The sequence below is a fragment of the Dromiciops gliroides genome, chromosome 1 (assembly GCF_019393635.1).
Source record: "Dromiciops gliroides isolate mDroGli1 chromosome 1, mDroGli1.pri, whole genome shotgun sequence".
Classification (NCBI taxonomy): Eukaryota; Metazoa; Chordata; class Mammalia; order Microbiotheria; family Microbiotheriidae; genus Dromiciops; species Dromiciops gliroides.
Window position 1 is genome coordinate 467,744,464 of NC_057861.1, and position 16,402 is coordinate 467,760,865.

The 16,402-nt window shown below is 36.4% G+C and overlaps 1 protein-coding gene across 1 annotated transcript in view; it reads right to left on the reverse strand.

The window, feature by feature from the left end:
- Positions 1–16,402, reverse strand: part of TRIM36 (tripartite motif containing 36) — a 98,233-nt gene that overhangs the window by 72,376 nt on the left and 9,455 nt on the right. The gene's annotated exons all lie outside the window — the stretch shown is intronic.

The window sequence follows — 16,402 nt, forward strand, 5'->3', positions numbered from 1 at the left end:
ACTTTGTAACGTCGCCTTTATGTTCCACCGGTCTCCGCTGACTCTTTCCGAAGTTCTACATTGGGTGGAGGAGCTTATTTTTCTTTTTTGGAGAAAAGGGGAAGGAGCGTTGTCATTGGTCTTCCTAGGAACCCTGGGCTTAATATGACCTTTCCATTCTCTATTTCAACTCATTTTTTAAATGGTAAAGATGTAGTCATTGAATTTAAACTGTGAATAGGTGCTGCTTGTTCTCTACTAATAATACCCTCAACTGAGGACTCCTTGAAGCTGTGTGAAGTATTAGTTGGATAGAGGAAAGGTGAGGCAGAGACCAATTACGAGGCTATTGTAACAGTCTGGATGAGAAATGTGGGCCTTTTGGTTGTGTGAATGGAGGGAAAGATCCAAATGCAAAAAATATTGTGAAGGTAAAATCATGACAACTGATTTGATATGAGCACTGAGGCAAAATGAGAAGTCAAGAAAGACTCTGAGATTGGTATATACTCTTTTCACCAATTGATTCATATGTGTATATTTTGTCTCCCAAACTGCTTGTGGGCCAAAACCATTCCCGTGCACTGAGCCAGGTATGAAAGTGCTCAAGAAGTATTTTCTGATACTCATAGTTACACTAATTCAGGGATGATACTGGGGGAAAATACTGGCTCCAGAGTCAGAGACCCTTAGTTCAAATTCCGCATTTGACATTTTTTACCTGTGTGACCTCAGTAAGACACCATACTTCTTTGGCCCTCAATCATCTAATTTATAAAATAAGGATCAGATCTAGTTCTATAAATATCAGATTTCTAAATAAGGGTCTGGAAGCTATGGAAATAGAGAATTATGGAAATTAGGGACAATGGGAAGAAGCAGGACGGAAGGGAGGGAGCCTCAGTAGATAGGTCAAAGGGAAAACAGAGAAGAAAGTTTAAATACCATGAACAACAACAAAAAACAACAACTCTAGAAACTTCTCAGAAGGCTTGAATGGAGTTATGATCTGTACTACTAGAAAGGATACTAATATCTATGAGATCACAGATCTGTTTGAAGTATTTAAGTGTATTCGACTGCAGTACTGGCTGTGCTCATTTTAATTAGAGTTGATGTAAATAGATAGTTCACATTTATTCACCTCTAGTTTTGTTTTCTGGTTCTCACAGTCCTTACAACACTAATACCTCACAACGGTATTGTTGAGTTGAAGCTACAGACAGTGGGGACTATTTAACCTAATCAATCAACATAAAATACAGATAAAATTTCCCCACTAATTACACCTTTTAATTTTTGCATGTTTTTTATCATACATGATGTAGTAGGGGCAATACCTGTCTGGTAAGGTAGACTAAGTTTTCTTTAAAATGTACTGAAACTTGGGGGCAGCTAGGTGGCACAGTGGATAAAGCACTGGCCCTGGATTCAGGAGGACCTGAGTTCAAATGTGGCCTCAGACACTTGACACTTACTAGCTGTGTGACCCTGGAAAGTCACTTAACCCTCATTGCCCTGAAATCAATCAATCAAATAAATAAGTAAATTAATTAAATTAAATTAAAATAAAATAAAATGTACTGAAACTGTCCTTGAGACTTAATTGGTTCAGGATACTAAGACTTGGGCTGTTGACTTGGCTTCCTGGTAGCCTAAATAAAAAAAAAAAAAAAAGGCAAAATAAAACAAAAACCCTGCTCTTTCAAACTTCTAAGTAGCAGACAAAAATAAATAACCAAAATTCAGGGTTGCAACATCAAACTCAATTATGTATCCTTGAATAGCCTTTCCTTGCTATGGCTATTCAAGGATACATAATTTTGTTAAATGTCATATTTTCTACAAATGATTCATTTCATCCCAATATCAAAACCGAACTAGAGAAGAACCTGAGTCAGTCATGGCTTACAACACAGAAATTTAACATATAGTTAACATACAGTGCTACTATCATACTTAGGTTGGCTAACTGGTGTGCCACTCACTGCTTGCCCCAAAAGAATTAGGCCTCTGAAACAGGCACAATTAGGCACTGTCACATATTGAAAAGAACATTGGATTGGTGATCCTGATGTCCTGGGTTCTCTAGTTCTGGAGCTTCCAATGACTGTCTTTGTGACCTTGGACAAATCACCTCTAGGTTTCAGTTTCCTCATCTGTAAAATGAGAAGGTTGGGCAAGATGACCTCTGATTTCTTTCAGCTTTCACTCTGTAAATTAAATGGTGACTATTACTAACACTGTTATCTGCCTTGTTTTCATCTCTTAATCAAGGGAAGCCATTTCTCTTGTTCATAAGAATTGTTCAAAACATCCAGGTATTTCTACTACCCAAAACACAGTTCTGCCTGATCATATCCCCAGGATTTTCAAAATAGAAATAAAAAAAGGAAATATCTGAAAATTAACAATTTTAAGAGACATCTAATCAGAATTCCGTTATATATCCACCTGTCTAGTTCATCTTTTTTATCTCTTTGTTAAAAAAAAAGTTTAAAAGCAGGATCTGTGAATAATAGAGATTATAGAGCTTGAAGAAAAAAGGTAAGTGATCTGATCTAATAAATCCCCAAACATCATAGGTTAACAAATGAGCTTGAACTGTATAGATGATCTGGATTATTTTTAAGAGTTTATGGATAACTGCCAAGACAAACCCACAAATTATGTAACAAAATTATAAAACACTTTCTACAAAGAAAATCAGGTATAAATAATTGGAGAAATATTGATTGTTCATGGGTGGGCTGAGCCATAACAATAAAAATGGCCATTCTACCTAAACTAATTAATTATGCAGTGCCCTCCAACAACCAAACATTATTAAACAACCAAAAATTTATTTTATTGGACTAGAAACAAATAACAAAATTTATTTGGAAGAACAAAAAGTCAAGAATATCAAAGGAATTAATGGGGGAAATTAAAAGAAGGAGGTCTAGCAATACCATATCATATCTTATAAGGCAGTAATTATCAAAACTATCTGATACTGGCTAAGAAAAAGAATGATAGATCAGTAGAATAGAGTAGGTAAACAAACACAGTAGTAAATGACCTGTAGTAGTAACCTTGTATTTGATAAACACAAAGCTTTGGAGATAACAACTCACTATTTGGGACAATTGCTGGGAAAATTTGAAAAGTCTGGCAGAAACTCGGTATAGATTAATATCTTACACCATTTACCAAGATATTACCAAAATGGATACATAACATAGACATAAAGGGAAATACAAGTAAATTAGAAGAGCATCAACATATTACCTATCAGAATTATGTATAAGAGAATAAATTTATGAATAAATGAGATTAATAACATTATGGGATAAAAAGTGGATAATTTTTATTAAACCAAAAAGGGTTTTGTACAAATAGAAACAATGTAGCCATGATTAGATGAAAGGGGGAAAAGTATGGGGAAATTTTATAGTCAAGTTTCTTAGATAAAGGCCTCATATCAACTGTATAGAGAATTGAGTAATATTTATAAGAATATGAGTCATTCCTCAATTGATAAATGGTCAAAAGATATGAACAGTTTTTGCGAGAAGAAATCAAAGCTATATATAGTCATATACAATGCTCAATCATTATTGATTAGAGAAACGATAAAACAACTCTGAGGTTCCAACTCACACTTATCACATTTATTAAAATGATAGAAGAGGGATGTATAAAAAAATGGAACACTAATACACTGTTGGTGGAATTGTGAACTGATTCAACCATTTTGGAGAGCAATCTGAAATTATGCCCAAAGAGTTATAAAAACACTGTATACCCTCTGATCCAGCAATACCACTATTTGCTCTGTTTTCCAAGGTGATCAGGGGAAAGGGGAAAGAACCCGTATATTTAAATGAGCTCTCACTGTGGTGGGAAAGAACTAGAAAATGAGGAGATGCCCATCAACTGGGGAATGGCTGAATAAGTTGGGGTATATGATTGTGATGGAATAATACTGTGCTGTAAAAAATTACTAGCAGTTTGGTTTTAGAAAAACATGGAAAAACTTGAATGAAATAATTCAGAGTGAAACAAGCAGAGCCAAGAAAACTTTGTATACAAAAATAGCAATATTGTTCAAAGATTAACTGAATGACTAAGCTATTCTGAATAATCAACTACAAAGGACTTATGAAGGAAAATGCTATCTACCTCCAGAAAAAAACCGAGATACCAAAGTATGTATTATATGGTTCCATATATATATATGTACATACATATCTACACACTATTATACATATCTGCATTTATACATGTGTGTATATATGTTGGCTTTCTCTAATTCAGAGTTGGGAGGGAGGGAGACAACTCAAAACTCAAAATGTAACCAAAAATAAATTAAATTTTAAAGTTTTTGGACAGGGATTTCTGGGACACAAGAAGATAGAAAAGCAACAAGATAGAATGTCTGTGAGCAATAAGATAAAAGACTATATTTTCTCTGATCCCCATGACCTCTCAGCTTTCTCCAAAACAGAAATTATGTGCCAAAGACAAAGCAACTTCAGCTGTTTCTATGGTTCAGGATACCCATAATACAAAAACAAGGTAAAATTTAAAATAACTGAAAACAAAACAAACCCAGAAAATGATGCTCATTGTCCCTGAGCTCTCTCAGCATCCCTCCCTATCTCTACTACCCATACTACCAGCAGCAACCAGAAGACACAACAGAACCAAAGACACAACACATGTTAACATCAAAACCCATTCCTATACCTCAGTAAGCTCTCTCTATTTCCAATAATCTAGAGATCCCAGCTCTAGGATAAGAAAGTTAGCTAGAGCTTCACCAGCCAGCTTGGCCACAGTTCTTTAGGAACAAAAGCCTTCCAGGGACTGAAACCCAGAAACACATGTAATGCAAAGCTCTGAACTGCCAGTGCTGAGGAAATTTACCTCTAAACTTCCAGTGCCGGGTCAGAGAACTGAGGAACAGAGGGAGTGGGACAAGTCATCAGAACAGAACAGAACACCATGCTGATGAGGCGCTCACTCCACTAAACCTAAGGGAAAAAGAGCTCTGACCACTCAAAAGTCATTTGGGGCAGAGACCCCAGGCTGGTGAACTGTGATATGCCCATTGTGGGAGGAGGCTAAGACCCTCTGGGATCCAGTCCCCAAAGAAACCACAGAGGAGAGGGAATCAGAAAGTGATCATAGAAATGGGAGTGGAGGGTGGGTTGAAGGAGAACAGAAAGTATCATAATTTCAGGAAGAAGAAAACTCAAAGACATAGATAAGTCAACAAGAAAAACATTAACAACCGAAGGAAATATGGCCTCCAGATCTAGTAAATGAGTTCAGACATCTATGAATAAATACTGTAAAATAAAGGAAAATCATCCAACAACACTTGTTGAGATAGAGCATCCTGTGGAATTTGAGGAGAACATGGAAATACAATACGATATGCTGTTCCTGAGTGGTATAAATGAAATGAGAATTATGAGAGCAGAATTTTATGTCCTGCATAGCAATATATAAGCAGAATAGAAAAACCTGACTCCCCAATGGTAAGACTCATCAGAAAACAAAGGTGAGAACATTGGATTGGGAATGCAAATAAAAGCTAAGGTCAACCTAGAATAAGAGAAGAAAAAATATTTAAAAGAAATTATGCTCATTATGCAAGCAAAATACACTAAACTCAAAGACAGAATGTATACAGACAACCTAAGGGTTGTCCAGAACACAACACGGCAAAAAAAACTTTAATATCATAATGAAAGAAATGATAGAAGAGAAATGTCCAGAACTTTGAACATAGAAAATGAAATTCCAATTGAAATAATTCACAGATTACATCCAGAAAAACAAAACAAAACAAAAAACCTCAAGGCTGCAAACTCCAAGACACATAGTGATTAAATTTGACAATATAATTCAGAAACAACTTCTGAAAGCCATCAGGGGAAAAAAATGTTCAAATACAAAGGAAGGGACATTAGAATAAGGTAAGACTCCTAACACCCACTAGAAAAAGGATTGAATGGAATAATGTGTTTTAAAGAACAATGGAGCTCAGGATGCAGTCCAGGGTAACCTATCTTGCAAATCTGAGCATAACAACATAGAAGGTCTAACAAAAAGATAAATAAAATGGAAAATGTAGAGCTGAATAAATTTCTAGAGAAATGAGTCAAAGGGCTTATGGCATCTTCTAATGAGACAGCAAAAGAATATACATATTTCTATCATGTGAACATACACAGAGATATTGCAAGCAAATGCAAAAAAAAAAAGGTAGAAATAGTTAATACATCCTTTAGAGACTATAATGTAATAAGAATAGAAATTGATTCAGAGACCAGATACAAAAGATACATACCAAAATTGAGACTTAACAATAATTTTTAAATGGGTCAAAAAACAAATAATAGAAACAATAATTGTGTAAAATAAAAATTATAATGAAGAAACAACATATCAAAATTTCTGGGATGCAGATAAAGTAGGGAAATAATATCCTTGCAACCATATACTGACAATATAGATAAAGGGAGGATTAATGAACTAAACATGCATTTTTAAAAATTAAAATTAATATTTAAAAAATCAACAATAAACCTAAAGTAAGCACAAACTAGGCAAATAATAAAAATTAGAGGGGAAATAAATAAATAAATTGGAAAGAAAAGGCCATACAAATAATAAATAAAACTAAAAGCTAGTTTAAAAAAACTAGTAAAGTTGTTAAACCTTTAACTAATCTGATTTAAAGATCAGAAAATCAAATTTTAAAAATAGCAAATTAGGAAATCGAAGCAAAACCAAAAGAAATTAAAATAATAATCAAAACATTATGAACAGTTATTTGTTAACAAAACTGAGAACACAAGATAAATAGAGAAATGCCTTCAATCATAAAACATCTAAACTATCAGAAGACAAGATATAAATCTTAAATAATAGAATTACAGAAAAGGAAATATATTTAGCTGTAATGGAACTATCAAAGGGAAAAAACTCTTGGTCTTGATAAATTCTTCAATTAAACTTTTTTTTAAGTACCCATGGTTCACAAATTATACTCAAATATTAAGAAAACACCCTACCAGAGTCTTTTTATGAGATAAATATAGTCCTAATACCTGAACCCAGAAAAGATAAAAACACTAAAAGATATTATAGGTCAATATTATTAATGAATATTGACTCAAAAATCTTAAATAAAATCCTATCAAAAAGACTACAGTGATTTATTCAAGAAATCATTCATTATGATCAAGTGGAATTTACACCAGGGATACAAGGATGGTTCAATATTAGGAAAACAATCAACACAATTAATCATACTAAAAACCAAAACATACAAAACCACATCTCAATGGACACAGAAAAGTCCTTTGACAAAGTACAACACTTACACTAAAAAACCTACAAAGTATAAACATAGTTGTTCAGTTGTTTCAGTAGTCTTTGCCTCTTTATGACTACATTTGGAGTTTTCTTGGAAAATATATTGAAATGGTTTGCCACGTTTTTCTCCGGCTCATTTTACAGATGAGGAACTGAGGCAAACAGGGCAAATGTCTGAGGCCAGATTTGAATTTAGGAAGATGACTTTTCCTGAATCCAGGCCAGGCACCCTATCTACTGTGCCACCTGGCTGCCCTTAGAGGGACCTTTTTAAAATATCTTAATATCATAAAAAACATCTATCTTAAAACCAAAAGCAAGCATCACATGAAATAGGAATATACCAGAACCTGTTCCAGTAAATATGCCCAATATCCTCACTATTATTTGATACAGTTCTGGAAATGCTAGCAATAAGAATAAGACAAGATAAAAAGAATTAAAGAATAAAGATATGTAAAGAGATAAAAACTATCCCTATTTACTGATGATATAATGGTTTACTTGAAAAACCCCAGGGAAATCAACAAATTGAGACAATTAATAGCTTCAACAAAGTTTCAGACTACAAAATAAATCCTCAAAAATTAACAGCACTTGTATATAATAATAACAAAACACAAGAAGTAATAATAGAATGGGAAATCCCAGTCCAAATAATTACAAAATATAAAAATATCTGGGGATCAATCTCCCAAAGTAAACAAAAAACATATAGATTCAATTACAAAGTACTCCTTATAGAAATAAAGAACAATCTAAATAGCCAGAGGTATATTCATTGATCAAAGATAGGCTATGCTAGGAGGCGGCTAGGTGGTGCAGTGGATAAAGCACCAGCCCTGGACTCAGCAGTACCTGAGTTCAAATCTGGCCTCAGACACTTGACACTTACTAGCTGTGCGACCCTGGGCAAGTCACTTAACCCCCATTGCCCTGCAAAAAAAAAAAAATTTAAAAAAAAAAGATGGGCTATGCTAATATAATAAAAATGGCAATACCACCAAAATTAATTTGCACTTTTAATACTATACCAATCAAATTACCAAAAAGATACTTTACATAAAGTGATAAAATATTTACAAAATTCATTTGGAAAAACAAAATCTCTAAAATATCAAGAAAAATGATTAAAAGAAGTAAGGAGAAAGGGGAAATAGCACTTTCAGACCTCAAACTATATTATAAAGCAGTAATCATTGAAACTATCTGATACTGATTAAAGAATAGAGAGACAGAACAATAGAACCAACTAGATAAGAGAGATTGAGAAACAATAGAACTCAATAACCCAGTGTTTTATAAAATAGAAAACAAAAATTACTTAGGAAAAATCTCCGTATTTGATTAAAAACTGCTGGGAAAGCTGCTGGGAAAACTGGAGAACAGTCTGGCAGAAATCAGACTTAGACCAATAACTAACACCACACTCCACAACACATTCTAAATGGATACATCATCTTAATAGTAAAGACCATAGTGTTTTGTTTTTTTAAATAGAAGAGAAAGAGAGCATATATCTCTTACAACTATGGGTAAGAGATATATTCTTTTTTGTTTGTTTTGTTTTGGAAGTCTCAAGTTGGCAGGTCAGGGAAGAAACGACAGTAACAATAAAAAAAGAGAATAATAGAAAGAGATAGGGCTCTAGAGTTGAACTGGGGCGGTGACCAGGCCAAAATAGCCTTCAAAAGGACCACTTGCAATTATTTTCTGCTCCAAGTGTTCCTGAAATTCCATACAGATAAAAGGTAAGATCCTCAGTCAGATACTTACTGTGAGGATTCTAAATTGTTACTCCAGTTGACCTGCTTAAGTTCCTTGGAATGAGCACTGACATGCTTCCTGCTGACATTGTCGGCTACTGCTTTTTCCAAGATAGCACCAGTTTGTGCAATTGTTGGCAGGGTATTTAGACAGGAAGTCATGAAGCCCCTGTCTCAAAAAGACCCTCTTGACAATTTCTTCTTTTTCAATAGTATTAAGGGAGATGAGATAGGTGAGTGTTTGGGGTTCAAAATGAAAGCAAGCCTTGGGTCCCTGGAGATGGTAGCCTGCAGCAAGCCAAGGAAGTCTAGATGTATTCCCCACCCCAATACCCAAAGAGAAGAGCCATTAACACTAGGATTCAACTGATGTGCTTCTTACACTCGCTAACAAACAAATTCTGGTCAATACAAGGGAGCTTATATTCTCAGCAATACAATGATCTGAGACAACCCTAAAAGACCAATGATGAAGCATATTATCCACCTCCATTGAAAGAACAGATATTGATTTAACACAGACTGAAGCATTCCATTTTTCAATTTATTTCTTTTTTGTTCTTTTATTCAAGTCTTCTTATACAAAATGACTAACATGGAAAGGTTTTACATAATTGCACATATACCTATATCAGATTGCTTACCACCTCAGGGAGGGGAGAGGGGACAAAGGAAGAGAAGGATAGAATTTGAAACTCAAAACTTTAAATTAAAATGTTTATTTAAAAAAATACAAGGGAGCTTGGAAAATGCCTTATCATCTCAGCAAAAGTCTGTACTGAGTTTTTCCTACCTAGACCTGCCCCAGGAAAAGGTCGATTCAAAGAGCCCAACTGACCCCAGGTATGCTTCTAATCACATCCCAGGCAGGTATTATCCCCTTGCCATATTTCTAAGGATGTTTCCTTGGAACAGACAGGGTGGCCTGCATCTCACCACCCTCATCTTATCTCCACCTGAAGTCATGGCAAGAGGGGTATGACTTCAGGTGGGGAAGAAAGGCTAGACCAGGGGGAACAAAAGTTCCAAATTTAGACAAATGACTAAGCAAGGGAAGGGAAGGGAAAGCAAAGCAGCATGGGGAAAAAACCAGAGCCTAGCACAGGGCTTGGTATTTTAGTTTATTACAGTCAAATTCCAGGGAAGCTTTTGGACTAATTGGAGCTTATTCCTGGTTTCCCTTGAAAGTCAGTCACACACTGAGTAGGCTATCACTCTACACTTTGGCTTCCTAAAGGCAGCCCTTTAATCATTATGACTAACAATTGCAAGCATTTTAAGGAAAATCTTTGAATTTAAAAATTATCCTATATAAAGGCTCAACAGAGCCTGCACTAAAGGCAATATTGTGTAAGCTAGTAGTATCATTCACATAGCCTCCTAAAACAGGATTTTCTTGATTTTTGTATGGAGTTGGTGGGGAGCGTCAATGGTAGCTGTTATGTTTTACATTTATTTTTTACATTTATATTTTCCTGGATTCCAAAAAAGATTCCAAATTTCCTGGATTCCAAATAAGAAAATAAAATTGGTTGCTTCTAAGAAAAAATATTATTTGTCATATTGCTTTCTAGGCAGGGGAAAGGGAAACTGTATGTATGTATGTATGTATGTATGTGTATATATACACAATACATATATGAAACTATTGTGATATTAGAAACAGAAAATATCAATAAAATTTTTTTAATTTAAGAGTTTATGGTGGGGCAGCTAAGTGGCACAGTGGATAAAGCACTGGCCCTGGATTCAGGAGCACCTGAGTTCAAATCCGGCCTCAGACACTTGACACTTACTAGCTGTGTGACTCTGGGCAAGTCACTTAACCCTCACTGCCCTGCCAAAAAAAAAAAAAAGTTTATAGATACTGCTAATTTCAAAACAATGTTTCTGGAGTTTGGGTTTGTTTTGTTTTATTTTGTTTTTAAACAGGAACAAGACAGAAAACAAACTAGTTTAGCTATAATCCTACATAAAGGAGCAATAGATTTGATTGTCAGGAAGACAGGGTTCTTTTTCCATCTTAGACACTTACCATTTGTGACCCTGGGCAAACTACTTAAACTGTCTGTGCCTCTGTTTCATCATTTATGAAGCAAAGGAGTTGAACTCCATGTTTTAGAGTACAAGAGGTTTTTACATTTGCAGTAATTTTTGGCAAACAGATCTAAAATTACCCCTTCTTAAGGAATTGTCACAAAATAAACTTCAACTTTCTACTTGAAATTGGACAACTCCTTGCCTTTGCTTCATTTTTACTTAGATTAAGAGCACTGTTGGATGACTTAATGTCCCCATCCCCTAGCTGTAGTAGTGAATAAACTCACCTTTTTCCATCTTGGCCTCACTAGAGAGGAGATCATTTGTAAAATGAGACAACTAACTGGTTTCTAGTCATTAAGGAAGAGAATATAGTTATCTCTCCCACATTGGTTAGGGATGTGGAGCCCCTTCGATCTGGAAAATTAACATAAAATTTTTTGGCCTTCTTTTTGTACCAGAGAAGAAGAAATTATGTATATGTATGGTATTAAAATACAAAATATGTTGAGATTATACAATGCTATACATATATATTATGCATTTCGGAGTTTCTTAAAGTTTTTTTGTAATGTCTGCTGGCCTTCACATGTTGTCTGTGGCTTCCCCAAAACTCCCCCAAAATTCTTATTAAATTTCAACCGACCAACCCATATAGCAAAACCACTATGGGGAAAGTCCTACAATGTGGAAGGAATAACTTTAGTGGGATTAGCCATAGTCCACCCTACACTTTGGAAGATCTGTTTACATAGAGAGTGGGAGAACGGGAAAGAAAGGAGGGAAAAGGGAAAGTGCTTCCCTATTTTCCCCCTCAGGCTTCTTGTTTTGCAAAAGTTCCATGAGTATGAATTGGGCATAAAGGTCCTGAGAGTATAAAAGAAGTGAAGAGCAGAATCTGAGTTCAATTAGAGATGAAAACAAAAGTATAAGAGGTTATGGTGGAGGGAAATAAGCAATTGTAGCTTTGTACCTTCATTTGGTAGTGTGATAATAGGTTACATGGGAACTTAACTCTCACACTTCCACTATAGCAATGATAATGAAAGAGGAATATATTGAACAATGACCAAGAAATCCAAAGAAAAATATCAGCAGTCACCTTAATCACCCCATGACTACTCAAAAACAAAGCAAAAAGTTGTGGACACTGGAAAAATCCTTCCCGAAAATCCAGTATGAATGCAAGTACTCAAACTAGAAACTAGAGTCAGCACCAGAGAAAAATCAAGGAATTGCCCTGAACAGGGAAGCCACAGGGAATATAAAGACCATTTAGTTACTTCATAATGAAAAACACAAATGGAACAGACCAGCAAAAACCTAGAGGAATTCCTGGGGAAATCGGGGAAGAAGCAATGTCCCTTCCTTGGGAAGTTCAAGAGGGGAAGAAATCACCATCCAGAACCCTCATTGGGGATGCATAAAGGGAAGATCAAACACACACACACACACACACACACACACACACACACACACACACACACACGTGCCCTAATCAAGGAAGCCCCAGGGGTGGGGAGGAGTGAGGGAGGGAGAGACACAAAAATTTACCCAGATCCCCAGAACAAAGAAACAAAGAAACCGCTAGAGGAACAAAAGCTCCTCCTCTAGGAAGTCTCAAGGTGGGAACTACTGAGGGACCTGATCAAGAAAGCTTCAGTGGATCCGGGCGGGGGGGGGGGGGGGGGGGGGGGGGGAGCGGGGCGGCAGCTAGGTGGCCCAGTGGATAGAGCACCAGCCCTGGAGTCAGGAGTACCTGAGTTCAAATCCGGCCTTGGACACTTAACACTTACTAGCTGTGTGACCCTGGGCAAGTCACTTAACCCCAATTGCCCCACTAAAAAAAAAAAAAAGCTTCAGTGGGAACAGAAGACCTAGGGCTTGGATCAGGGAACCCAGAGCTCTGACTAAGAATACTAAAAACTGGCATTAGTACAAGTACAAAAGAATCATTGGGATGACCGACGTGCTGAGTTGACCCAAATTTTCATATATCCTATCCCACTCGGCTGTGGGCAGCCAAAATCTAATGAAACTGTTGTGGAGGAAGATAGGTGGCACAATGGACACCTGAAGTTGGGAAAACCTGAGGTCAAATCCAACTTGAGACACTTATCAGATCCTGGGTCAGTCACCTAACCTCTGCTTGCCTCAGTTTTCTCAACTATATAAAACGGGAATAATAATAGAACCTACCTCTCAAGGATGTAGTGAGGGTCACATAAGATAATATTTGTAAAAACCCAGTGCCTGGCAGATAGTAAATGCTTAATAAATGCTTGTTTGCTTCCTTCATAATTGGGTGGTGTGATAAGAAATGTATTCAAATACTGAGAAAGTATACGGACGTGGAGGAGTGAAGGGAGTACATACCATATAAACTTCCCTCCTTGAGGCTTCTTGTCCACTACTGGAAAAATGACTGGTGGAACACACAATTGTGTGTAGAAATACAACAAATTTATTGGGGAAACAAGTAGAGAAAAGGGTTGGGGTGTTAAAGGGGAAGACAATATAAGGGAGGTCATATATCTACAAGCAAAATAAACTGATCCTGAAGGGAGGATTAAATAGAAAAGAAAAGCAAAGAGCTAGACTCCAAGGAAGTGCTCATGGGTTGAAGGAGGACTGAACAATCTGTAGTATATGAATATAATTAAATTCCGTTAAGAACTGTCAAAAAAAATGACTGAAGATAATCATGGGTATAAGCTGATACAGAATGAAAAGAACAAAAAAAAATATACCAAGAACAGCAACATTGTAAAGAAAAACAACTTTGAAAGACTTGAGAATTCTATCAAAGCAATGACCAACCAACCACCTATCTAGAGGATCTATGTATGATTAAGTATGTTAACCCACCTTCTGACAAAGAAGTGATGGACTCAAACTACAGAAAAATATATTAATTTTTGGATGTGGTCACTATATGGATTATTTTTGCTTGACTATGCTTATTTGTTACAACTGTTTTGGGGTGGCTAGGTGGCACAGTGCATAAAGCACTAGCCCTGGATTCAGGAGTACCTGAGTTCCAATCCAGCCTCAGACACTTGACACTTACTAGCTGTGTGACCCTGGGCAAGTCACTTAACCCCCATTGCCCCGCAAAAAAAAAAAAAAAGTGTTACAACTGTTTTTCCCCTTTCACTCAGTTTTTTAATTAGGAAAAAACAGTAGTAAAGGGATAGCAATATTGATGCCAAAAAAAGACCTTTCTTTCCTGAAAAAGAAGGTCTTTACTTCTTTCCTTTCTGTATTTAAAAAAAAAAAAAGGAACTTTTTTTTTTAAATGCAGAGAACAGGGGGCAGCTTAGGTGGTGCAGTGGTTAAAGCACCCGCCCTGGATTCAGGAGGACCTCAGTTCCAATCCGGCCTCAGACAACTTGACACTTACTAGCTATGTGTGACCCTGTGCAAATGACTTAACCCTCATTGCCCCACCAAAAACAAAACGAAAAACTAAAATAAAATAAAAATAAATGCAGAGAACAGAAGGAAGCATATATAAGCAGAAAAAATTAATGTGTTATACTTTAAAAAACATGGAATATGAAATTAAATGTCATATATACATATGTGGGTATACACCCCTCAAACTCACACAGAGAATCCTTGTTCAAATTATCACAGTGAGTGGCCCTAATTTCCCATATCCCATGCCTAGAAGGAACTCATCACCTCCACCTCTTAGACTGCCTGTCTTCAAGAAGAAAGTTGGATTAATATCTCCTACATAAGGGCTTTCCTGCTTTAAGCACTTGCTACCTCTTCCCCTTACCCCTATACATGTTATTTAACCAAGAGAATGTAAGCTCTTTGAAGGCAGGAAATTTTATTTTTTGCTTTGTACCCCAGGACTTGGTACAGTACATTAGATAAAAACTTATTTGGTCCTCTCAACTACAAACCTGTCTGTAAGATGAAGGATCCTCCCCCCCTTATCTGCCCCACTACTGTATCTTAAAGTCCTCCAATCCTTACCACCTTACCAGCTGCTATGCCCCCCAGACATGGTAACTGTCTTAGTTACTCTCATCTGACTTGCTGATATACCCTAAGGACCCCCGGATCTTGCCACCTGACTTTCCCTGCGTCCTTAGAACTTCTTCTGCTTCTTTTTTGCCCTGTAACTGAACCTGCAATTAGAATGTGAATTCCTTCAAAGCAGGGATTGTCTTATTTTTTTCTATTTGCGGTGGATAGAGTTCTGGCCTGGAGTCAAAAAGACTTTCTGGGTTCCTGAGTTCAAATTTGGTCCCAGACATTTACTAGCTGTGTGACCCTGGGCAAGCCATTAACCCTGTTTGCCTTAGTACCCTCATCTATAAAATGAGCTATAGAAGGAAATAGCAAACCACTCCAGTATCTTGGTCAAGAAAACCCCAAATGGGGCAGCTAGGTGGCGAAGTGGATAAAGCACCGGCCCTGGATTCAGGAATACCTGAGTTCAAATCCGGTCTTAGACACTTGACACTTACTAGCTATGTGACCCTGGGCAAGTCACTTAACCCTCATTGCCCCGCCCCCCCCCCAAAAAAGCCCAAATGGAATCACAAGGAGTGGAACACAACTGAAATGACTGAATAACAACAAAAATTCACAGTGCTTAGTACAGTACTTGGCACATAGCAGAAAATAAATGTTTTTCGTTCATTCTCTTACCCATTTAAATTCTACATGCTACTGCCAAAATAATTATCAAATTCTACTTTTATCATATTACTTCTTCCAGTTGTTCATAACTGTTACTAAACCTATATCCAAGCTACTCCAGACTTTTTTAATCTCACTTTCCATATTCTTACCCTCTTTTGCAAAAAAAAAAAAAATCAACAATTTATATAATGCTTGAGAGTTTTTACATGCATCTTTTCATTGGATTATCACAACTGCTCTGAGGAGGCGGATTCATACTTATTTCATGATTATCTTCACTTTACACTTAAGGAAACTGTAGCTCAGAGAAGTTAAGAAACTCGCCTTACATCTCAGAGCTAGCTAATGAAAAACAGAATTAGAACAAGAACTGGAACACTGGTTTTCTGACTGTGTTGGGTTATAATCTCTTTTTCCATTTCTTCAAGACCCAGAACAAAATTCACCTTCTCTAAGATGCCTACTCAAGTTACCATCACTCTACTTTTCACACTCCTTGATTTTTTAACCCTGCCTTGCATATGCCTTCAATACATGGTATCTCAACTTGCACTTGTTGACATATTACTTGTATTTAT